Source organism: Oryctolagus cuniculus, chromosome 5 (genome assembly GCF_964237555.1).
Source record: "Oryctolagus cuniculus chromosome 5, mOryCun1.1, whole genome shotgun sequence".
Classification (NCBI taxonomy): Eukaryota; Metazoa; Chordata; class Mammalia; order Lagomorpha; family Leporidae; genus Oryctolagus; species Oryctolagus cuniculus.
Window position 1 is genome coordinate 33,315,145 of NC_091436.1, and position 24,543 is coordinate 33,339,687.

Below are 24,543 nucleotides of genomic sequence, written 5' to 3' on the forward strand. Positions count from 1 at the left end.
CAATATAAAAAATTTCCCCAAATAATATGCTAAAATTCCAAGAAAGAAGAGAATAGAGAGCCTAAGTAACATGTAATTGGGGTTTTTAGTCTATCACTAACATGTTTTAAAAGCAATAACTAAAAGGATGGCTTTAGAAATAATTCCACACTATGATTATCAACAAGTGGATGGGAGGTGGATTTCCATCTACATGAGAGTAACATTTGTGCTATGGTTAAAATGTGTTTTGCATATATCCCCCAGGGGTCCATAGCTTGAAATTTAATCCTCATTATGAGATATTAGGAGGGTGTATACTTAATCCTACTAGATATTTAAAGTGAGGTTCTTGGGAGATGATTTGGATTAGATAGTCCTAATGGTGGGGCCCCCATGACTGAATACCGATGGATTTGGAAGACAGAAGCCAGAAGGCAGATGCACGCTCCCAATCTCTTGCCTTATATTGCCTTGTAACTCCACTGGGACCCTGCTAGCAGGAAGACCATCATCAGATAGTGTCTCTTAACCTTGGACCACAAGAACTAAGAGCCAAAATGAAACTCTTCTGTTTGTTAGTTAGCCTGCCTCCAGTATGTCATTATGGTCACGAAAATGAACTAATCCAATATCTAACCTTTGGTTAATTATTCACCACAAATGTTGGACTTGTAACATTTTCTCTATAGTTAATTGATGCTTTCAAGAAACTAACTCCAGATTCCTTATAATGCAGACACTCTTAAATCCTGCGGACGTGAGATCCTGTCACTTACATTTACAGCATGATATAAGCTTTAGGCCTGCTTATCAGCCCCTTACAACATAGGAGTTTCTCTGGGCCAGTGTTTTGGTGCAGCAGGTTTAAGCTGTTGCCTGTGATGCTGGCATCCAATTAAAACGTCTGTTCTAGTCCTGGCTGCTCCAGATCTGATCCAGCTCTCAGTCTAATACGCCTAGGAAAGCAGTGGAAGATGGCCTGAGCACTCAGGCTCCTGCCTTGGTCTGACCCAGCGATGGTCCCTGCAGCCATTTGGAGAGTGAACCAGCAACTGAAAGATTCTCTCTCTCTCTCTCTTTCTCACTGTCTTTCCCATTCTCTGTAATTCTGCCTTTCAAATTAATAAAACATCTTAAAAAAATAGAAAATTCTCCAATAGGAAAAAATATTCTGTACTCCATGTCTCATTGCCTCTTTGCAGATTAAAAATAATCTGAAACTTTATTCCCTCATAGATCAGAATAAAAGCATGAATTATATTTACATGGCAAATAGCTGTACTGTACTTATTTATATAAATAAATAAGTACTTATATTATATAAATAATAAAGTCTTTAAATGTATTTTATCTTTACATTAAGGCCAAATATGAACTATTGTTTAGGTAATTAATATTAATAAGTAACTTAATAAATTATTTAGATTTTATATGATACCCTGATCATAGTTAATGCATTTGCATTATTGTGCCTTTGTTCATGTCATTCTCATGCACTAGTGTGACAGATATTTTGATAAAAAGTAGAGTAAAACGTAATTACAGCAACCCTTTGCTTCATTCATTCAAATATTTTGTAATTGTGTTCTATAGCAAACTGACATTTGGTAAATGTACATAACAAGGCCTTCATTAAGTAGTGATAACTACTAATTTTTAAAAAGAATTTAAGTACCAGAACTTTTTAACGCTTTGGAATAGTAGCTCATTTAATCTTTACAATGTTTCTGTTTCCATTTCATGGGTGAGGAACCTGAGACACAAAAAACTTATTGTGGGGTGCTGGTGCTGTGGCATAGTGGGTAAGCCACTGCAGGGCCAGCATCCTATATGGGTACCTGTTCGAGTTCTGGCTGCTCCACTTCTGACCCAGCTCTCCTATGGCCTGAGAAAGCAGTGGAATATGGCCCAAGTACTTGGGCCTCTGTACATATGTGGGATATCCAGAAGAAGATCCAGGCTCCTGGCTTTGGAATGGCCAAGCCCCGGTCATTGCAGCCATTTGGAGAGTGAAGCAGTAGATGGAAGATTGATATCTCTCTCTCTCTCTGTCTGCCTTTGCCTCTCTGTAACTGTGCCTTTTAAATAAATGAATAAATCTTTAAAAAAAAAAAGACTTATCATGCTCAAAGACATATAAGAAGTAAGTGATGGGGTGAGCATTTGGTAAAGCAGGTGAAATTGATGTCATATCTCATATCCGAGTGTATGGGTTCAAGTCTTGCCTCTGTTCCTGATTCCAGCATCCTGCTAATTTGTACCCTATGAGTCAGCAGTGATGGCTTACATATTTTGATCCCTGCCATCCAAGTGGGAGACCTGAATTCAGTTCCCTGTACCTAATTTCAGTATTGAAGTTATTTGGGAAATGAACCAACAGATAGAAGAAACTCTCTCTCTTTTTTAACTTTTTAAATTTTCTTATTTTTTTAACTTTTATTTAATAAATATAAATTTCCAAAGTACAACTTTCGGACTACAGTGGATTCCCCCCCCCATAACCTCCCTCCCACCCACAACCATCCCATCTCCCACTCCCTCTCCCATCCCATTCTTCATCAAGATTCATTTTCAATTATCTTTATATATAGAAGATCCACTTAGTATTTACTAAGTAAAGATTTCATAAGACCGCACCTACACAGACACACAAAGTATAGAGTGCTGTTTGAGTAGTAGCTTTACCATTAATTCACATTGTATAACACATTAAGGACAGAGATACTACATAGGGAGTAGGTGCACAGTGACTCCTATTGTTGATTTAACAATTGACACTCCTATTTATGGCGTCAGTAACCACCTGAGGCTCTTGTCATGAGGTGACAAGGCTATGGAAGCCTCTTGAGTTCACAAACTCTGATCTTATTTAGACAAGGCTACAGTCAAAGTGGAAAGGAGATACTCTCTCATTCTCTCTCAGTCTCTCTCTCTCTCTAGCTTTCTTTCTCACATTTTCCAATAGATAAAATAAATTTAAAAATTTTAATAGAAATAAGTGCTAAAGCTTAGAATAATATTCAAGTTGTCTGACTCCAGGGAATGTGCACTCAATCACTTAAAATCTTTCATGTGTTGGAATGTCTGCATCTCTTTCCACACCTTCAGGATTAAGATGGCAAAGTATCTATGCTGACACCAAAGACTGCATGGATCATTTGTGCGGTTCTTGTGGAAGAGCAGAGAAATATTATACCCACTGGGGAAGTACCCAGAAACTGCTCTTCATTGAGGCGAGGAGGTAAGCTGAGTCTGTCCCAACATAGCAGAACAAACCTCCCCTCTGATAAAAAAAGAGAAAGAGGATGTTTACCACACCCAATCTGGGTGCGTCACCTTATGCACATGCTTCACACTGGAGAACTGAACGGAGCTCCCTGGCCACATGCACCACATGCCTTCTGGTATTCACTGAAAGCAGACACTCCACAAATCTACAGAGAGATAGTACAAAGATAAAAGCCACCACAACGAAAAACAAACAAACAAACAAACAAAAAGAAGAAAGCAATGAGTATATCCACAAACGCTGAATAAAAAATACACCAATTCAAGAAATAATAAGGAAAAAAACATGACACCCCCAAAAAAACAAAACAGTTCAATACTAGATTGTGAAGATGAGAAGACTGAAGAAATAGCAGAAATAAATTTAAAAAAAAACCATAGGATTACATAGAAGTAATCAAAAGCAAATGCATGAACTAATGAAATCCATACATGACAAGAAAGAAAATTTTTCCTATGAAATTGAGATCTTAAAGAGAAAGCAAAATGAAATCAGGGAGATGAAGAATTCAATAGAACAAATAAAAATGTAGTGGAAAGCCTTAGCAACAGAATCAGTGAAGTAGAAGAAAGACTATCCGACTTAGAAGAAAGATTGTAGAAAATTTCACAGTCAAACCAAAAACAAGAAGAGGAAATTAGAAAACTAAAAACACTGTTGGGAATCTACAGGATACTATCAGACAATCCAACATACAGGTTCTAGGAGTTCCTGAAGGCATGGAAGAAAGAAAGGATTAGAAGGCCTTTTTAGTGAAACGATAAGAGAAAATTTCCCTAATTTGGAGAAAGAAAGGGACATCCAAGTACAGGAAGCACATAGAATGCTAATATACATGACCAGAAAAGATCTTCACCATGACACATTGTAATCAACCTCTCTACAGTAAAACATAAAGAAAAGATTCTAGAATGTGCACAAGAGAAATGCCAGATTACTTTCAGAGGATCTCCAATTAGACTCACAGCAGACCTCACATCAGAAACCCTACAAGCTAGGAGAGAATGGCCAGATATAAGTCTTAAGAAAAAAAAAAAAAAAAACTGTCAACTAGAATACTATACCCTGCAAAGCTCTCATTTATGAATGGAGGTGAAATAAAGACCTTCCATAACAAACAGAAACTGAAAGACTTTGTCACCCCCCATCCGCCTACAAAAGATGCATAAGGATGTGCTGCACACAGAAACATGGCCATCACTAAAAAAGAAAGTAAAGGAAGAAAATCTCCCAGTAAAAGTACAAAGGAAATCCAAAGTAAAAAAAATGTATTAAATATGGAAAAATGATAGGGTAAAGTTGTTACTTATCAATAGTCACCTTATATGTAAATTGCCTTAACTCTCCAGTTAAAAGACACAGACTGTCTGAATGGATTAAAATACAAAACCCGGGGCTGGCGCCGTGGCTCACTTGGTTAATCCTCCGCCTGTGGCACTGGCATCCCATATGGGCACCAGGTTCTAGTCCCGGCTGCCCCTCTTCCGGTCCACCTCTCTGCTGTGGCCCGGGAGGGCAGTGGAGGATGGCCCAGGTGCTTGGGCCCTACACCCGCATGGGAGACCAGGAAGGAGCACCTAGCTCCTGGCTTCGGATCGGTGCAGTGTGCCAGCCATGGCGGCCATTTGTGGGGTGAACCAATGGAAGGAAGACCTTTCTCTCTGTCTCTCTCTTACTATCTAACTTTGCCTGTCAAATAGGAAAAAAAAAAAAAAAACATTGGGGTGATGCTGTGGCACAGTGGGTTAAAGCCCTGGCCTGAAGTGCCAGCACCCCATATGAGCACTAGTTCTAGTCCTAGCTGCTCATCTTCTGATCCAGCTCTCTGCTATAGCCTGGGATAGCAGTAGAAGATGGCCCAAGTTTGGGCCCCTGCACCCATGTGGGAGACCTGGAAGAAGCTCCTGGCTCCTGGCTTCAGATTAGTGCAGCTCCGGCCGTTGCGGCCATCTGGGGAGTGAACCAGCAGATGGAAGACTTCTCTCTCTGTAACTCTGTCTTTCAAATAAATAAAATTAATCTTAAAAAAGAAATCTATTTGCTGTCTACAAGAAACACATCTCACCAACAAAGATGCATGAAGACTGAAAGTAAAAAGATGGAAAAAGATATCCCATACTAACAGAAATCGAAAAAGAGCTGGTGTGGCCATTAAATATCAGACAAAATAGACCTTAATACAAAAACTGTTAAAAGAGACAAAAAAGAACACTATGTAATGATCAAAGGATCAATTCAACAGGAAGATGTAACTATTACAAACGTATATGCAGCTAATTACAGGGTACCTGGCTATTTATAAGAAATGTTAAGGGATTTAAAAAGGAGACTTAGACTCTAAAACAATAGTAATGGGGGACTTCAAACCCTACCTTCAGCAGTGGACATATCAATCAGACAGAAAACCAGCAAGGAAACATCAGAGTTACTCAACACTGTAGACCAAATGGACCTAAAAAGCTATCTACAGAAATTTCCATCCTGGGGCCGACACTGTGGCAGTGGGTTAAAGCCCTGGTCTGAAGTGCCAGCATCCCATATGGGCGCTGGTTCCAGTCCCAGCTGCTCCTATTCCGATGCAGCTCTCTACTATGGCCTGGGATAGCAGTGGAAGATGGCCCAGGTGCTTGGGCCCCTGCACTCATGTGGGAGAAATAGAAGAAGCTCCTGGCTCCTGGTTCCTGGCTTCAGATCAGCACAGCTCCGGCCAATGTGACCATCTGGGGAGTGAACCAGTGGATGGAAGACCTTTCTCTCTACCTCTCTCTGTAACTCTGTCTTTCAAATAAATAAATCTTAAAAAAAAAAAAAAAGAAATCTTCATCCTTTAGGCACAGAATACACATTCTTCTCACCAGTGTAGGGGACTTTCTCTAGGACCAACCACAAACTAGGCCATAAAGCAAGTCTCAGCAAATTCAAAAAAATCAAAATCATATGATGCATCTTCTCGGAACACAACGGAATGAAGCTGGAAATCAGCAATTCAGGAATCTCTAGGACATATGCAAGCATATAGAGACTGAACAACATGCTCCTGAATGAACAGTGGGTCATAGAAGAAATCAAAAGAGAAAACAAAAAATGTCTAGAAACAAATGAAAACAACAATACAACATATCAAAACTCATGGGATAGAGCAAAAGCAGTGTTAAGAGGGAAGTTTATAGCAATAGATGCCTATACCAAGAAAATGGAAAGGCACAAAATAAATGATGAATGCATCTCAAGGATCTAGAGAAACAACAGCAAACTAAACCCAAAACTAGTAAGGGAAAAGAAATAATCAAAATAAGAAAGAAAGAAATAAACAAAATTAAAACAAAACAAAAAAATACAAAAGATCAGCAAAACAAAGAGCTGTTTTTTAAAAAAATAAATAAACAAAATTGATACACAATTGGCCCAACTAACCAAAAGAAGGGGAAAGAAGACTTAAATTAATAAGAATTGAGGGCCGGAGCCATGGCTCAATAGGCTAATCATCACCTGCGGTGCCGGCACACCAGGTTCTAGTCCTGGTCAGGGCACCGGATTCTGTCCCAGTTGCTCCTCTTCCAGGCCAGCTCTCTGCTATGGCCCGGGAGTGCAGTGGAGGATGGCCCAAGTACTTGGGCCCTGCACCCCATGGGAGACCAGGAAAAGCACCTGGCTCCTGCCTTCGGATCAGCATGGTGCGCCGGCCACGGCGGCCATTGGGGGGTGAACCAACGGCAAAGGAAGACCTTTCTCTCTGTCTCTCTCTCTCACTGTCCACTCTGCCTGTCAAAAAAAATAAGATTTGAGATAATAAAAGAATTGCAACAACAGACACCACAGAAATAAAAAAGAATCATCAGAAATTACTACAGAGAGCTAGCTATATGCCAACAACCAGCAAACCTACACAATATGGCTAGATTCCTGGACACATACAACCTACCTAAATTGAACCATGAAAACATAGAAAACCTAAACAGACCCATACTGAGACAGAAATTGAATCAGTAATAAAGTTCCTCCCAAAAAACAAAAGTCCAGGACTGGATGGATTCACTGCTGAATTCTACCAGACATCTAAAGAAAAACTAACTCCAATTCTTCTTGAGCTATTCAAACAATTGAAGGGGAGGAAATGCTGTCAAATTCTTTTTATGAAGCAAGCATCATCTTAATTCCTAAACCTGAAAAAGATGCAACAGAGAAAGAGAAGTGCAGACCAATTTCCCTGATGAACAAAGACATAAAAATTCTCAACAAAATTCAATTAAATCCAATGACACATCAGAAAGATCATTCACCCAGACCAAGTAGGATTTATTGCTGATATGCAAGGATGGTTCAGCATTCACAAATCAATCAATGTGATACATAACATTAACAAACTGAAGAGCAAAAATAATATGATTATCTCAACAGATGCAGAGAAAGCATTTGATAAAATACAACACCCTTTCATGATGAAAACTCTAAGCAAATTGGGTATAGAAGGAACATTCCTCAACACAATCAAGGCAATCTATGATAATCCCACAGCCAGCATCCTACTGAATGGGGAAAAGTTGGGAGCATTTCCACTAAGATCTGGAATCACACAAGGATTCCCACTCTCACCATTGCTATTCAATATAGTCATGGAAGATTTAGCCAGAACCATTAAGCAAGAAAAAGAAATCAAAGGGGTACAGATTGGAATGAAGGAAGTCAAACTACCTCTATTTGCAGATGACATGATTCTATACATAGGAGATCTAAAAGACTATTGGAACTCATAGAAGAGTTTGGTAAAGTAGCCGGATCTAAAATCAATACACAAAATGAACAGCCTTTGTTCACACAAACAATGCCACAGCTAAGAAAGAACTAAGATCACTATCATTCACAATAGCTACAAAATAATCAAATACCCTGGAGTACCAAGGATGCCAAAGATCTGTAAAATGATAATTACAAAGCATTAAAGAAATAAATAGCATAAGATACAACAAAAAATGGAAAAAACATTCCATGTTAATGGATTGAAAGAATCAATATCATCTAAATGTCCATATTACTGAAAGCAATTTACAGATTCATTGTGATACCAATCAAAATACCAAAGACATTCTTCTCAGATTTAGAAAAAGACCTAAATCTACAACCTGATGCAATCAAATTATTAGAGAACATTGGGGTAACCCTGCATGACACTGGCCCAGCCAAAGAGTTGAAAACTGGGTTTCCACTTGCAGAAGTATGAAGCAAGACCCCTATCTTACACCTTACGCACAAATGCACTCAACATAGATTAAACATGTAAATCCATGACCCAAAACCATCAAATTAATAGAGAACATTGGGGAAACCCTGCAAGACATTGGCACAGGCAAAGAATTCCTGGAAAAGTCTCCAGAGGCACAGGCAGTGAGAGTCAAAATTAACAATTGGGATTACATCAAACTGAGAAGTTTCTGTACTGCAAAAGAAACATTCAGGAAAGTAAAGAGGCAACCAAAAGAATGGGAGAAATTATTTGCAAACTATTCAACTGATAAAGGATTAATAACCAGAATTTACAAAGAGATTAAGAGACTCCACAACAACAAAACAACAACCCAGGTAAGAAATGGGCAAAGGACATAAACAGACATTTTTCAAAAGAAGATATCCAAATGGCCAACAGATACTTAAGAAAATGCTCAGGATCATAGCCAACAGGGGAATGCAAATCAAAACCACAATGAGGTTTCACCCCATCCCTATTAGAATGGCTGTGATACAGATTTCAACAAACAACAAATGCTGGCAATGATGTGGGGGGAAGGTACCCCAATCCACTGTTGGTAGGAATGTAAACTGGTAAAACCACTATGGGATACAGTATGGAGAAACCTCAGAAATCTAAATATAGACATACCATATGACCCAGCTATCTCACTCCTAGGAATTTACTAATAGAAATGAAATCAGCATTTGAAAGAGTTATCTGTACCCCCATGTTTATTGAAGCTCAATTCACAATAGCTAACACATGGACTCAACCCAAATGCCCATCAACTTAATACTGTATAAAGAAAGTATGGGATATGTACACCATGGAATACTACACAGTAGTAAAAAAATATGAAATCCATCATTTACAAAAAAATGGAATAATCTGGAAAATATCATACTTAGTGAAATAAGTCAGTCCCAAAGTGCCAAGCACCATATATTCTCCTTGACCTATGATAACTAATAGAGCACCTAAAAGCAATGTGTAGAAGTGAAATTGATGCTTTGAGAAGCAATGACTTGAACAGCCCTTGTTTTGACTGCTGAGGAACAGTTTTTTTCATACTATTTGTTGAACTCTACTTAACATAAAGTTAAACATATGTGTATAAAGTCAATTGAAAATAGATCTCATTTAAAAATAAAGAGTGGGAATAAGAGAGGGAAGAGAAAGAGTAATAGGAGTATGGGTGGGAAGCAGGGCATGGTAGGAAGAATCACCATGTTCCTAAAGTTGTGATTATGGGGTATGAAATTTGTAACTGTAAATCTGTATAGTCCCGCATACATTCCTATGGACTTACTTCTAAGGGTACAGTTTAAAAATATGTCATGGGACCCCAAATATCCTTAAGCTGGATGGTAAAAATACCATCTAAGTGTTACAGTGATCATATGTATAGAATTAAGTGTCTGGTCAAAATAACAGAAAGAATTAAAAAGGAGTTAATGCTCCAACACAGGAAGCAGTGCACAGAGCGGACTCAAAATGACAATTGCTTTAAGCAGCACTCTGACCTCAAATTCAATCCTTAAGGCATTCTGGTCTGGTTAAAAATCCCATGAGAGAGAGCATTTCAGGCATGAAAATCAAAGACACTGTGGCCAAAAAAATGTCCTACATGAAGGACCTTGGTTGGTAAGACCCCAGTGGAAAGAAGTGGTCATTAAAGAAGAAGGTATTTTTTTCTCTGAAGGGAGGAGAGAACTTCCACTTTGCTGGCATCCTTTGTCCTAGCTTTACCCTCAAACCCAATAGTTGTAATTAAAGTGAGTAAATTGTTTTAAGATTATTTATTTTCTTAAAAGTCAGAGTTACACAGAGAGAAGGAGAGACAGAGAGAGAGAGAGAGAGAGAGAGAGAGATCGATCTTCCATCCACTGGTTCACTCCCCAATTGGCTGCAACGGCCGGCACTGCGCTGATCTGAAGCCAGGAGCCAGGAGTTTCTTCCAGGCCTTCCATGTGGGTGCAGGGACCCAAGGACTTGACACATCTTCTACTGCTTTCTCAGGCCATAGCAGAGAGCTGTATCAGAAGTGGAGCTCAAACTGGCACCCATATGGGATGCCGGCACAGGAGGTGGTGGCTTTACCTGCTACGCCAGAGTGCTGGCCCCAATGAGTAAATGTTTTTTAATGAACCTATGGAGTCTATGGAAATTCAGTGCATTTGAAAGGAATAGCATAAACAGAAATGCCATAAATGTTTGTTGTGAAAATAAGAAATCTTTAAGTTTACAGTGCCACAGTATATAAATTATAGGGCTTTAATATAACTTTTACGGTTACAAATACATTATTTATTATAAGCTGCTATAGAAGAAAAACACCTAGAGCAATTTGCACACACACACACACACACACACACACCCTACACCATCCTTGTAAAACTGTTAAATAAGGTTTTTACACTATGCTAAACACTTGTTGGTAGGAATTTATCATTGTTGGACAAATTCATACACAGAATTGTAGTTTTGAGATCCATCGTTTCTAATAAAAGCAGTTTCAATGGAATTGTTTTAAAATACTAAGAAGTATATGCTTCCTCGCTTTGGAGAATGCAAAACCATAGAGAATCATGACAGTGAGACAGCGATCCGGACAGGAGGACAGTGCTTTAGAGAAAGAACTGGAGAAGAAGCAGCAGGAGCAAGAATGGAGAGAGTTTTCAAAATCCTCTGTCAACATCCTCATCTGGCAAATGATGGTGGCACTGAAACCTGCTCAGTCTAAGTTCCATGATCACTGTAATGACCAAAGCACTTTGTGCAATCTTAGACCTATCACAGGTTAATAATCACTAAGCTGGTATAGGAGTCTACTCTGAATCTCACTTTCTTCATCAATATACTGCAGCCATGGAACAAACTTAATGGTTTTCAAACTTATCTTTGCAATATAATTCATTTTTAAGGCAAATCTTCCACATATCTTTGAAATACCAAAAACAAGCAAACAAAAAGCTATGATATCAAAGCAATGATGGTGGTAGAAGGAATGGAAATGAGAAATTTCCATTTCCTGCCTTCCTCCCTTTCCAACCAACCCCATCCCCACCCCACAGGCCTCATGATAACGCTATAGAACCCAAGGCCATGCGGAACACACATTGCAAAAAACTGGTTTAAAATCTGCAAAATTTGTCATTTACATGATGGGTGTTCCAATAAAAACTGAAGAGACCTTTATTGTTTGCATACCTACACCCCTTCAATATTCCCTCATTACTTTAAAAAATAAAATTTCCTGCTGCTGTTTTACCTTTAAAATATACATATGATATCTAATTAAGCTCTAAATTAATTTTCTTAATTTGTATTCAAAAGCAGAAAAGTATTTGTAGATCCTCAAAGTATCTAATAAAGCCAAATGGTTCACAGAGAATTTAATTTTTAACTAGTACATATTAGTTTTTTAAATGACTTAATTAAAAAGGAACTGTTCTACATACTTTTGTTTGATTGATGACTCTCATGCTAAGAGGTGGGTCCTTCATCAAAATCATGTAACAAATGAGAAATATAATGAGAAACAGGAATATATTCTGAATTCTCACAATGTACCATTCATCAGATCAGACTCACTTTTTTATTGAGCGTGAAAGAAAGCATGACAAATGTGGAATCCCTTCCAAACCAGCCTTCTGCACCTTCAAAATGACTTTGCCATAAGCCCTGAAATATTTCCTCTTTTTAAAGAACAGAGCAAGCACTATTTTTCTGGAAACTATGGCTGGGTGTTTATGTCTATGAATAGTATAAAAGTGTCCATGCTTTCTTTAATCAGACTATTTTCTACACATTTGAGTTTCCCTATTAATTGTATTAAAAGTCATATCCTTTCACTCAAAAGGGAATGTACCATCATTTGTGATGTGATGAGTTAAGAGCTGTAACCATTTTCCATGGACTGTTTTGACTTCAGAACACCCACTGTCATTACTCATATATTTTCTACCAAGCTAATGACAATAATATATTCAGTATAAGTTTTACAAGTAAAAATAGATTTTCAGTCTTTCATTGTTTTGAAAATTTTTGTTAAATGCTTGAAGCTACAATTTAAATATGTTAAGCATAGTAAGAAAATAAAATCATCTATAACACACTAATGAGAAATACCTCAATAACTACTTTTTCATATAATTAATGAATATCCACTCACACAGATTATTAGAACATGGCCTGCTTTTCACTAAATCCATATGATATGTATTTCTTTCATGACAATAAATATAAAAATCCTTATCTTAGTGGTTCCCTAGCAACTCATTGTGTGGCTATATAATTTATTTTAATCAACTTTATATTAATGGAACTTAGAGCATTTCCAAGAATTTTATATTATAAGCAATTCAGTAATTAATATGTTTGGACTCAGAACTTACACTGAAAATATTTATCACATTCAAACATCATCAATCAATGTTGATATCAACTACAGAAACAAAAGTACAGAGTTAAATGTATAATATGTATATTGGCCAACTTTATACTTATACAACCTTTGCACAGTTGACTGTGTTCCTACAGTAAATGATTAAAAATGAATTGTTGAATCAAAAATACACAACTTTTGGAGAACTTTGAAATACACTCTGAAACTGTCCTCCTAAATGGTTTATTATCCATTTATACTCCTACCAGCAAATAAGTAATGTAAAAAAAAATTTCTATTAACCGATATGCAAAAGATGGAACTGGAAGATCATATTAATTGTCCCAAATCTTTGCCCCTGTCTATATCCATGCCCTTTACCATGTGATTTTTCTGTCCCTCCAATTAAAATACTAAATATATGCCCATGTCATTTGGTCATGTCATTTGCTTCAGCAGTGTGATGTTAGCAGCTATGACACAAGAAAAGGTTTAGTAAACTCCTACCCACTGCACTTACACTCTCGCACTTTTGCCATTTCTAGAGAAGGACATGCTTGGGCTAGCCTACTGGTACCAGGAAGAAAATGAGAAATATATAGAATCCTAGCACAGTATGAAAGAAACAAGGCCTTAGCTAAACTGGCCCAGCCCACATACAAAAACAAATGTAAGCCCAGCTAAGGTCTCCTGAGAACAGGCAAACCACTGACAATCAGAAGTCATATAAATTACCACAATAAGTAATTGTGATTTCAAACACTGAGTTTTACAAAGGCTGTTACACAAAAATAGCTAACTGGCAAAGAAGCTCCATTAATTTCAGTTTATTTGCTTATTTTTTATGTTTGTTGTGCCTTTATGTTTTTTTTATGGTTTCTCTGTTCATATTACTCATCATTTTTGTTAGGACAGTGAACTTTTTCTCACTGATTTATAATAGCTCCTATTATTAGCTCTTTTATGTATCTCATCTATTATTATATATCCTGCAACATTTTCTTGGCTATTATCCATCTTTTTTTAAAAAAATTATTTTACGGGGCCAACACTGTGATGCAGTAGGTTAATCCTCCGCCTGTGGTGCCAGCATCCCATATGGGCGCCAATTCTAGTTCCGGCTGCTCCTCTTCCCATCAGCTCTCTGCTATGGCCTGAGAAAGCAGTAGAGAATGGCCCAGGTGCTTGTGCCCCTGAATCCATATGGGAGACGGGGAGGAGGCACTTGGCTCCTGCCTCCGGATTGGCGCAGCTCCAGCCACTGCAGCCATTTGTGGAGTGAACCAACAGAAGGAAGACCTTTCTCTGTTTCTTCCTCTCACTGTAACTCTACCTCTCAAATAAAAATTAAAAAACCCAAAAACTCGGCCGGTGCTGCGGCTCACTAGGCTAATCCTCCACCTTGCAGCACCAGCACACCGGGTTCTAGTCCCAGTCGGGGTGCCAGATTCTGTCCCGGTTGCCCCTCTTCCAGGACAGCTCTCTGCTGTGGCCAGGGAGTGCAGTGGAGGATGGCCCAAGTGCTTGGGCCCTGCACCCCATGGGAGACCAGGATAAGTACCTGGCTCCTGCCATCGGATCAGCGTGGTGCGCCGGCCACAGTGTGACGGCCGCAGCGGCTATTGGAGGGTGAACCAACGGCAAAAAGGAAGACCTTTCTCTCTGTCTCTCTCTCTCACTGTCCACTTTGCCTGTCAAAAAAAAAAAAAAAAAAAAAAAAAAAAAAAAAAAAAACTCTGTATAAAAAATTATTTTACATATCTGAAAAGCACAGTTACAGAGAGAGGGAGAGACACAAAGAGAGATAGAGAGATCTTCCATGCACTGGTTCACTCCACAAATGGGTCCAACGGCCTGGACTGGGCCAGAACGAAGCCAGGAGCCAGGAGCTTCATACACATCTTCTACTTGGATGCTAAGGCCCAAATCCTTGGGCCATCTTCTGCTACTTCCCCAGGCTTATTAGTAGGAAGCTGGAACTGAAGTGGAGCAGCTGAGTCTCAAACTCATCCATATAGGATGCCAGCTTCTTAGGCAACAACTTTACTGGCAACACTGCAATGCCAGTACCTACTATTTATTTTTTATCCTTTTATGATTTTAGCATGCAAAGATTACAATTTTATATATTTAAATATAACAATATTTTTCTTTATTAACTTTGCCCTTGGTAAACTACTTTGAGAAATCTTCTTCCTACCTCTTGCACTTTTGCCATTCAATTTGAAAAACATCTGCATTTTCTTCTGGTACTTAATATCATTATTCAGTTTATACTTCAATATTTATTATATCTGAACTTTATACTGGTGTAAAGGTATGAGGTAGAGAATGTAACATTATCTTTTAAGGAAGCAGCTATTCCAATGCAACTGACTGAAGAATTCACCTTTATTCCACCAATTTTTAATAACATGTACACCATACACTAAATTCTTCAAACATGCTTACATTTATTATTAAATGTTGTATCTCACTGATTTACTATTCTTTTTCTCTGCCAATACCTCAGTGATTTATTTTTTATCAGAGAAGTTTTATGCAATTTTAAATCTTGGTGAGGAAGCCTACATCATTACTCTTTTTTACTTCAAAAAAATTGTGTAGGGTCCGGCGCCGTGGCTCAATAGGCTAATCCTCCACCTTGCGGCGCCGGCACACCGGGTTCTAGTCCCGGTTGGGGCGCCGGATTCTGTCCCGGTTGCCCCTCTTCCAGGCCAGCTCTCTGCTATGGCCAGGGAGTGCAGTGGAGGATGGCCCAGGTGCTTGGGCCCTGCACCCCATGGGAGACCAGGAAAAGCACCTGGATCCTGGCTCCTGCCATCGGATCAGCGCGGTGCGCCGGCTGCAGCGGCGGCCATTGGAGGGTGATCCAACGGCAAAGGAAGACCTTTCTCTCTCTGTCTCTCTCTCTCACTGTCCACTCTGCCTGTCAAAAAAAAAAAATTGTGTAGGGCATTTTAGAAATTTATTCTTCCATGTTAATTTTAGAAGTGATTGTTGGCCAGCGCCGTGGCTCAATAGGCTAATCCTCCACCTTGCGGCGCCGACACACCAGGTTCTAGTCCCGGTCGGAGCGCCAGATTCTGTCCCAGTTGCCCCTCTTCCAGGACAGCTCTCTGCTATGGCCCGGGAGTGCAGTGGAGGATGGCCCAAGTGCTTGGGCCCTGCACCCCATGGGATAAGTACCTGGCTCCTGGCTTCTGATCAGCGCGGTGCGCCTGCCGTAGGACGCCGGCCGCGGCCATTGGGGGGTGAACCAACGGCAAAAAGGAAGACCTTTCTCTCTGTCTCTCTCTCTCACTGTCCACTCTGCCTGTCAAAAATAAAAATAAATAAAGAAAGAAAGAAATGATTGTTGAAGTTTTGGAAAAAAAATATTCAGTTTAATTGATTTAGAAAAGTAGATGCTTGGTATTATTTAGTCTTCTTATCTAGAAACATGACATGTCTTCTAAATTATTCAATTATTATAACCTCATTTTTGACATTTTGGACTTTTTAATCATATAGGTCCTACATATCTCTATTTAAATTTGTTCTTACACATTTTATAATCTTTGTTGCTACTATAAGAGAACTTTTTCATTAGAATTTTTTCCTTCCTTTCTTCCCTCCTGCCTTCCTTCCTTCCTTCTTCCCTTCCTACCTGTCTGCCTGCCTTCCCCACCTTCCCTGCCTTCCCATCCTCTCCTTCTTTGACAGGTAGAATGATAGAGAGGGAGGGAAACTTTGAGGGAAGGAAAGGCAGAGAGCTCTTCCATGCACTGGTTCAGTCCCTAAATGTTTGCAATGGCCAAGGCTAGGCCACGCAAATCCAAGAATCTGAAATTCAATCAAGGTATCCCACATGCATGGCAGGAACCCAAGAACTTGGACCATCACCTGCTGCCTCCCAAGGTATGCATTACAGAAAACAGGAATTGAAAATGGAGCTGAGACTCAAACCTGGGCACTTTGAAATAGAATGTGTGTATCTCAACTGCCGTATTGACTGCTACACCAAACTCCCACCCCTATGGTAGTGATTTTTAAAAGCTCTCTCTCTCTTTTTTTTTTTTTTTTTTTTTTTACAGGCAGAGTGGACAGTGAGAGAGAGAGAGAGACAGAGAGAAAGGTCTTCCTTTGCCGTTGGTTCACCCTCCAATAGCCGCCGCGGCTGGCGTGCTGCGGCCGGCACACCGCGCTGATCCGATGGCAGGAGCCAGGTACTTACCCTGGTCTCCCATGGGGTGCAGGGCCCAAGCACTTGGGCCATCCTCCACTGCACTCCCGGGCCACAGCAGAGAGCTGGCCTGGAAGAGGGGCAACTAGGACAGAATCCGGCGCCCTGACCGGGACTAGAACCCGGTGTGCCAGCGCAGCAAGGCGGAGGATTAGCCTAGTGAGCCGCGGCGCCGGCAAAGCTCTCTCTTCTTGCAACTCAAACTGTGGTCCACAGACCAACAACATCGACATCCTCTGAGAACTTGTTATAAATGCACTGCAAAACTTCTGAATCCAGATCTGCCTTTCAGAAGATTCCTGGATGATTCCCAGGTATGCTGAGGTTCGAGAAGCTTCTAACCTGCAGCCAGACTGATGATCATCACAAGAGCAGCCTACACATTGTCCCCATTCCAGTTTTGTAACCAAAATTATCACTCCTGAGTTTGTTTTTCTTTAAAAATGCATATTTTCAGTTAAAGAAAGCAAGAAAGATTCATTTTTATGCCTAAAATAGAATTTTTCAAAAGAAGTAAAAGGAAAAAGTCCATAAAGAGAAACATCCCGCTAACATTTTAATTTCTCCTCAATTAAAATTAAAACTAGATTTTTCTAGTTGGGAACAATGAATCCACCAGAAAACCCTTTTAATTCCGCTCATCGGGAGATAGTTCTAAGTAATATTGAATTACGACAGTTTTACAACCTGGATCATTTAGTCTTGCTGTCATAAGGTCTCAACAATCTCATTTTTTATCACCTACTATAAATTAAAGATATATCTTGTATTATATTACCCTTTATTACATCATATATATGACAAAATGTCCTCAGTGTATTCCGCAGGAAAAGCACAGCTAAGACACAGTGCTTTTAAAGGATAGATAAGAGAAACAGTCATAATTAAGAGATTTGTGTGGTGGTGGTTTTTGTTTCTTCCATAGGCTCAAGAGTATGATTCTGTTTTAGTGTTTTCCAACTTCATTTTTCAGATTTTGTTTGATGTTTTAGTCATAGAAAAGCAAACTAAACTTACAAGATTACGTTGATGAATAGCAACATTTGAGAAGAATTCTACTTGTTTTTTATAGCTGAGAAGATAAACTGACCTATAACCTTTTGCATGATCTGCAAGTCTCCAGAACCTCTAAGAAAACCACAGAAGTAACCACATTTACGCACATCAGCACCAAAGCAAACCATGTGAGCTACAAGGTGGAGATAGCAGGCTTGGGCCAGTACTCCTGGAATGTGCTAGTGACACAAACATCCAGAAGAGTGGCTCTCCAAATAAAGTCCCACCAAGAACTGTTGGGGAAAGTGTTTTGTCAGTAACAAGTCCTAACAGGATGCTGGCCTTCTTGTCACCTTCCTTGTATTCTTTCTCCTTTGGGGTTTTAACATAGGATTAACTGCCTATTCTTGACTGACAATTAATAAAATTAACCTATTAACTGCCGAACTGGCCACAGGTGTAAGCTTCTTACAGGTGAGAGTTTTCCTGAAGACAAGTTAGCTGTTCACTATGCAAGAAAGCCTGTTCTGTTGTCTCTGCCATCAGTGCAAGTAGTTAAGGAAAATCACTCCTAGCTAACCCATTTGTTCCATGGTGTTGGAACAGAATAGAAGGGAGAATGCTGAATCATGTCTAGGTAGAACAATCAGTGATGGGTGTATTCTCTCCTTGACCTGCCTGGTTCTTGGTTCTCAACTAGCAGCTCCATGAATTCCCTCTGCCTAGAATGCCCTTTCTCTGATTCTGCAGAAATACCCCTGCTTGCCATTCAGGTAATCCTTGACCACCCAAGCATCAAGTTCCTCCATCCTGTAGGACTCTGCTTTATTTACTTCAAAGCACCTATCACTGTCTGACATTCTTTTTAAATTTCAAAAGCTATCGAGCTTCCCTCCTGAGAGTGTTTACTGCAAAAGAACAGGGACTTGTCTGCCTTGTTACCAGTTATATTCCCAGAACCAGAAGACAGCTTGGCCCACCAAAGGCTTCCGATAAACACTGACAAAAAGAATGAGATATGATACCCAAAGGAGTCAGCTATTACAAACAGCTAATCATCTGATGTGTCAAATATCAATGTCAATTCACAATTTAAAAAGCTAGGGTCAGCCAGATTAATTTGTTGAAAATTACAGACTCGGGGTTTATAAAATCTCCCATGTTAGAATACATTTAGATTCCAGCAATATTGTTTACCTTTCAATGCTCCTTTTCATCTATTTCTCACAGGAAGGAAAAAAAAAAATGCCTAGGCTTCAATTATTAAAAGCTGACTCCATGGTTCTTATGCCTCAGGCCAAATCAGGGAGGAATACACTGATTTTAAAAAATGCCAGCAAAGTTCCTATTCTTGCAAAGAACTTACTTGATGATTTCCAAATAAACAGTTTTTCAAACACAATGAGAAAAGCATTCTCATATTGTGGGTGCTGTTGTTGTTGCCTTTTGAACTTCATAAAGTCACCTAGTTCAAATTTAAATATTATTGACTCCAAAACCACTTTACTTATTGTATAACTTTTCAATCTAGGAGGTCCACAACTCCCAGCTGTTAAGAATCTCTTAGATTGTGGAAGTGTAAACTATAGTGCACACACAGAGAAATGAACCTTGTCAAGACAAAACTGAATTAATTATTGATCCTGCTCAGTCTAGGCTTCAGAATTTCTAATTTAATACTTGATATTGTCCATCTGCTCAAAGAATCTACAACTATCAGTACGTGGAAATGTTCAAAATGCTTTTATATTGAAGAAAATAAAACAAAAAATTCAAAAATTCTTGTGGAAAATGCTGAATCCACATTCTAAGATTTGTGTACCCAGTCAGACGTTCCAAACTCTAAGGAATAGTCAGCAGGTTCTGACGTGACCTTGGTTGATGACCTCTGGTCAGTCTGAAAAGACACTCTGTGCAGTGATTGACACCTCTGCCACTGGAGTCATATCTGGATCTGAATCCAGCCCTGCCACTGCTCTGCTGTGGACCTTAGGCTAGTCACTTGGTCTTCCCAAATATCAGTTCTCCAAATGAGGAAAAGAATAGACCTACCTCATAGTGTTGGTGTCAGAATTAAATGTACCAACACATATAAACTACTTGGCACAGTACTGGGAGAAAGAGAAATGTGGCTAATATTCTCCCAATTTGCAGTTAATCTTTCAATCATGTAGATTATATTAGTAACACACTGAAGTTTTTCTTTTGTGTCATTAGAACAATACATGTACTTCACAATTTCTTTGTGAAATGTGGCTTGCAGATAACTATTAGTACCAACTGAAGGATTTGTGCTGACATCATTTGGATCCTTTCTGTGTATCCTACTGTGCTTGTTGCTCCTGTCTCACTCTAATGCATTGTCTTGAGATTCTCATCTTTTTGCCCCCTTTCTCCATTTGTTTTTGATTGATTGCTCATTTTCTGAATCATTTGGTTGTGAGTCTATATTAGTTGATTGTCAAGGATGGCTCTGAATCCTGCTGACATGCTCAGCACAATGGTCACACTCAGTATCTCCCTGTGATGGCCATTTCCACCCTAGTCACTACATTCTCACTGTGAGATAAACTTAGCTTTCCACACATTGTGGTAAAGGAAAGGGGATATGGTAGGATAATACTTCTTTTGGGAGTGATAAATAAGCAGAATTAGCCCAAGACTATTCCTTTATCTTGAATTTCTAACTAATGAACCACAAACTAACTTAGCATGCAAGCAAACCAAAATCTAATTTGGGAATATATCAACTAGATCTCAGCCAATCACAAGCAGCAGAGCTTCAATCTCAGGCAACCAACTGATCAGACCATGTCCAAATAAGGCTAACACCTAGCTACAACCAAGCCATCTATTTCTGCACTTTCCTTCCCTGCTCTCTCTATAAATACTCACTGCCCACATTGTAGAGCAGAGCTCTCTGACTCTCTGGTTCTGAATGCTGCCTGACTCATGAATCATTCTTTGCTCAAATAACTCTGTTAAATTTAATTTGTCTAAAGTTTTTCTTTTAACAGTAGAAAAAGATATTTCCTCACTGTCATATGAGTTGAAAACAGATCTCCCTGCCCCTACTGCCCACAAAGTTGAAAGTTAATATTTCCTATATAACTCATTCAAGTATCCATTTATCTGCCACAGTAACTTAGGATGATGCAACGGAATCACTTCTTGCTTTAATGTTATATGATCTGAAAACATATTTCAGGCTATAAATAAGTATGAGCTCATTAGAAGCTTCCACAATTCTTAATGATGTATATGACCATATAGGCTGAAATTCTATTTTTCTTATCTTCAGTTTTAAAAACACCAAGGGGTTTTAGTTTTATAGTGTAAATTGGTATTATTCCCCTCAAAAATATCAATAAGATCAGTTTAGCGTTTTAATCTTCTATAATGTCTTCTTTTATTTTTATGTATGTATTTATTTGCAAGGCAGGAAAGTTCATGGAAAACACATTAGAAAAAATTATGCATAGATTTAAAAAACTTTTTTCACCAAAAATAAACTTGTCATCTTATTTTTCCATGAACCTTCTGAAGTCCCCTTGTATATGAAACAAACAAACAAAAAATTTATACTACCTGGGTTACCTCTTCTTCCCCTTATATAGTGTCCCCCCCCATAGCCACTACAAATTATTTTTAAAAAGAACTGGATTATCATACCACCACAAATTTAAGAAAGAACATTTTCTTTGATTTTTCTTGACTGCTGAATTCACTGTCTTACAAGACCTTCTGCTGGTAAATATGTATCAATCCACATATAATAAACTTGGTTTATTCTATAATTTTTCTTCCTCAGTAAAATCAGGATTTCCCAACTTTCTTTTGTTGCTGGGATTTTTGGTTCTTCCCAGACTTATGTAGGTACAAGTCACATGGGAAGATGGGGGATTGATGTGGTAGATATCAATGTGGGTGGTCCTCATTCTCTATAACCCAGGACATGTCTTTGCTGCTGTTTCAGCTGTCAACATGAAATCTCATAACAGGGTTGCTCAGAAAACTGCTGCCAGGAATTTGTCCTAAATTGTCTCCTTCCTTACCAATTCTTTGCATTCTTAGTTCAAGATGCATGTGGATAACAAGCTATTCTGTTCAAATGCTGTCTCCTGAGGAATGTCCTTTCTGCATGGAGCTGTGCTTCCCTATCGTTCTTTTAGCCAGTTCTACCATATGATACCACAGGATGCAGAGCCATCTGTGAAGCAGACAGAACCGTTCCACCTCAGCCAGCTCATCATTGGGAATGACAGTGATGCCATAGGGACAAACTGAAGGATAAGTAAAGTGGAGGCACGTTGGATATGAGACAACTTGTCCTGGAAAGGTTATTCCACCTGTTTCAGAATAACTACATCAAATTAATGATGGAATGTAGCTAAGGTCTCCTTGACATCATGGCCAATGGGTATAGAAAGAAAAGTTCATGATGGACAATTTTTGTCAATATGAGAAAACTATTTAGAAAATTATTTTTTTCTTAATATAATATCTTAATGTGAGTTAGCATGCCTGAAGAAGCATAAGGTATGGATTGAGTTATCAAAGTGAGCTAAATTTCTCCAAAGAGCATGAATGAAGAGCAAGAAAATGAGACAAGGAAGGACAAAACTCCACTTAGATGTGTGACATCAAGGTCATTGCTATGAACAATTGCTATAAACAGTGTTATAAAAAGCCCCTAACAGACAGGAACGGCATAGAGGTATCAGCTAGACTTTGTGTTGACCAAGAGCCAGCCTGACACACAGCTAGGTCTTGGGCTTTTCCTCTTAGTTGTGAACAATTTCTTAGACACCAACATCAGATGAGCGAACACTGACTGATCTATCAGGACAAAAAGACCACTTCTTGATCGCATATCAAACAGATTAAAAACCAGGACATTGTCCAGGTCACAAAAATGAGCAAGCATCTGCCTAACCTGGCTAATTTTATTCTAGAGTTAACCTCACTTTATTCTTCCCATCTTATAAGAATTTAGTATATTCAATCACAGATTACTATCACATCCAACCCATAGCATGAACTTTCCCCAAAATATATATCACAGCTAATAATACTGTAAGTCCTTTCTAACATTGTTTTACAGAAATATCCCACATGTCCCTATGGGGTGTGTCCTTCTGGGTTGCAATGAACATTAAATGAAATTTATTCAACTACAGGTGTGTTTCTGGTAGTACTAGGCATAGGACAATGACACACTATTCTGCGGGGGCCTCCTGCAAAGTTCACAGAATGCCTCCCAGAGTTTTTTTTTCAGAAGGAGGGAAGCAGATAAAGCACTTATGCATCTGCTCCCCCCTCAATTGGGCCAATGATTTTCCTTGGGAGTATTAACACACCCATACTTCTAAAATATGCATAGGGTTATCCTTAGCACATTCTTACCATGTTTCTTGGTGACAGAGCAAACTTGTGAGTAAGCCAAATTTCTATCCCAGCTGCATCTTCCATCAAAGACGCCAGCCTCTTCTTCAGTTCCCTTAAGGAGCTTTCGGCAGCATTATGATCTTCCATAGACACTTCAAGCACATGGGATTCCTTTGGACACAAAAGCCACATATTTGACTGCACTGCAGCCTGAGACATTGGGAGAGCCTTCTCTTATTCTGGATTTTACTCTACTCAAAGCTGACAGCTTTTTAAGTCATACCCTTAATAAACTGGCAGTATTGCCATACAGGCTTCCAAAAGCTACGTTGGCCTACCAAATATTGAAGGATGTACAAAGCTCAACCATTCATTCTTTACTTTAATCAAGAAACCCATCTTTTCATGCCCAAGACTCATAGATTGTAAAAATTACTGAGATGTCAGAGCCCCATATTTTCAGGAACATATATACCCTAAAGTACTTAGCATATTTGAAAGTTTCTTGTACTAGCCACATGATATCATCAATGAAATGGATGAGTATGATGTCCCATGAAAGAACAAAACAGTTCTAGGAATGAATTGTATCAGTTCATGAAAGATTAACATTTCTGACATCTTCAATGCTTTGATTTAGAAAAAAGAAAGCATTTGTAAGATTCCAATATGGAGTTCATAGTTGGAAAATTTCCTCCAATTATAGTGACTACTTGATTAATCCCCTTATTCTCCCAGGTACCCATGTTTTTCACTCTGGCCACACTACAGAGTTCAATGGGAATAATAGAAGAAACACTATACATGTATCAAGAAAAATCACTACACCTATATCTTTAATGATGGTATTTCTGTGAGTATTTTTTGCTTCCCTTTTGAGATCAGGGATAAATTTAACACTTTAGGGACCAGCATTGTGGCATAGCGAGTAAAGCTGCCACCTGCATGGCCAGTATCTCATGTGAGTAACAGTTCAAGTCTTGGCTGCTTCACTTCTGACCCAGCTCTCTGCTATGGCCTGGGAAAGCAGAAGATGTCCCAAGTCCTAG

The 24,543-nt window shown here is 39.0% G+C and overlaps 1 long non-coding RNA gene across 4 annotated transcripts in view; it reads right to left on the minus strand.

The window, feature by feature from the left end:
* LOC108177478 (uncharacterized) overlaps positions 1–24,543 on the minus strand; it is a 347,101-nt gene that overhangs the window by 254,741 nt on the left and 67,817 nt on the right. Inside the window, exon 4 of one of the 4 annotated variants that reach the window (XR_011388509.1) lies at positions 23,381–23,665. The exons of the other annotated variants lie outside the window; for them this stretch is intronic. This is a non-coding gene — a long non-coding RNA (uncharacterized lncRNA). Of the gene's footprint in view, positions 1–23,380; positions 23,666–24,543 lie in introns of those variants that run through there. 4 annotated transcript variants of the gene reach the window in all.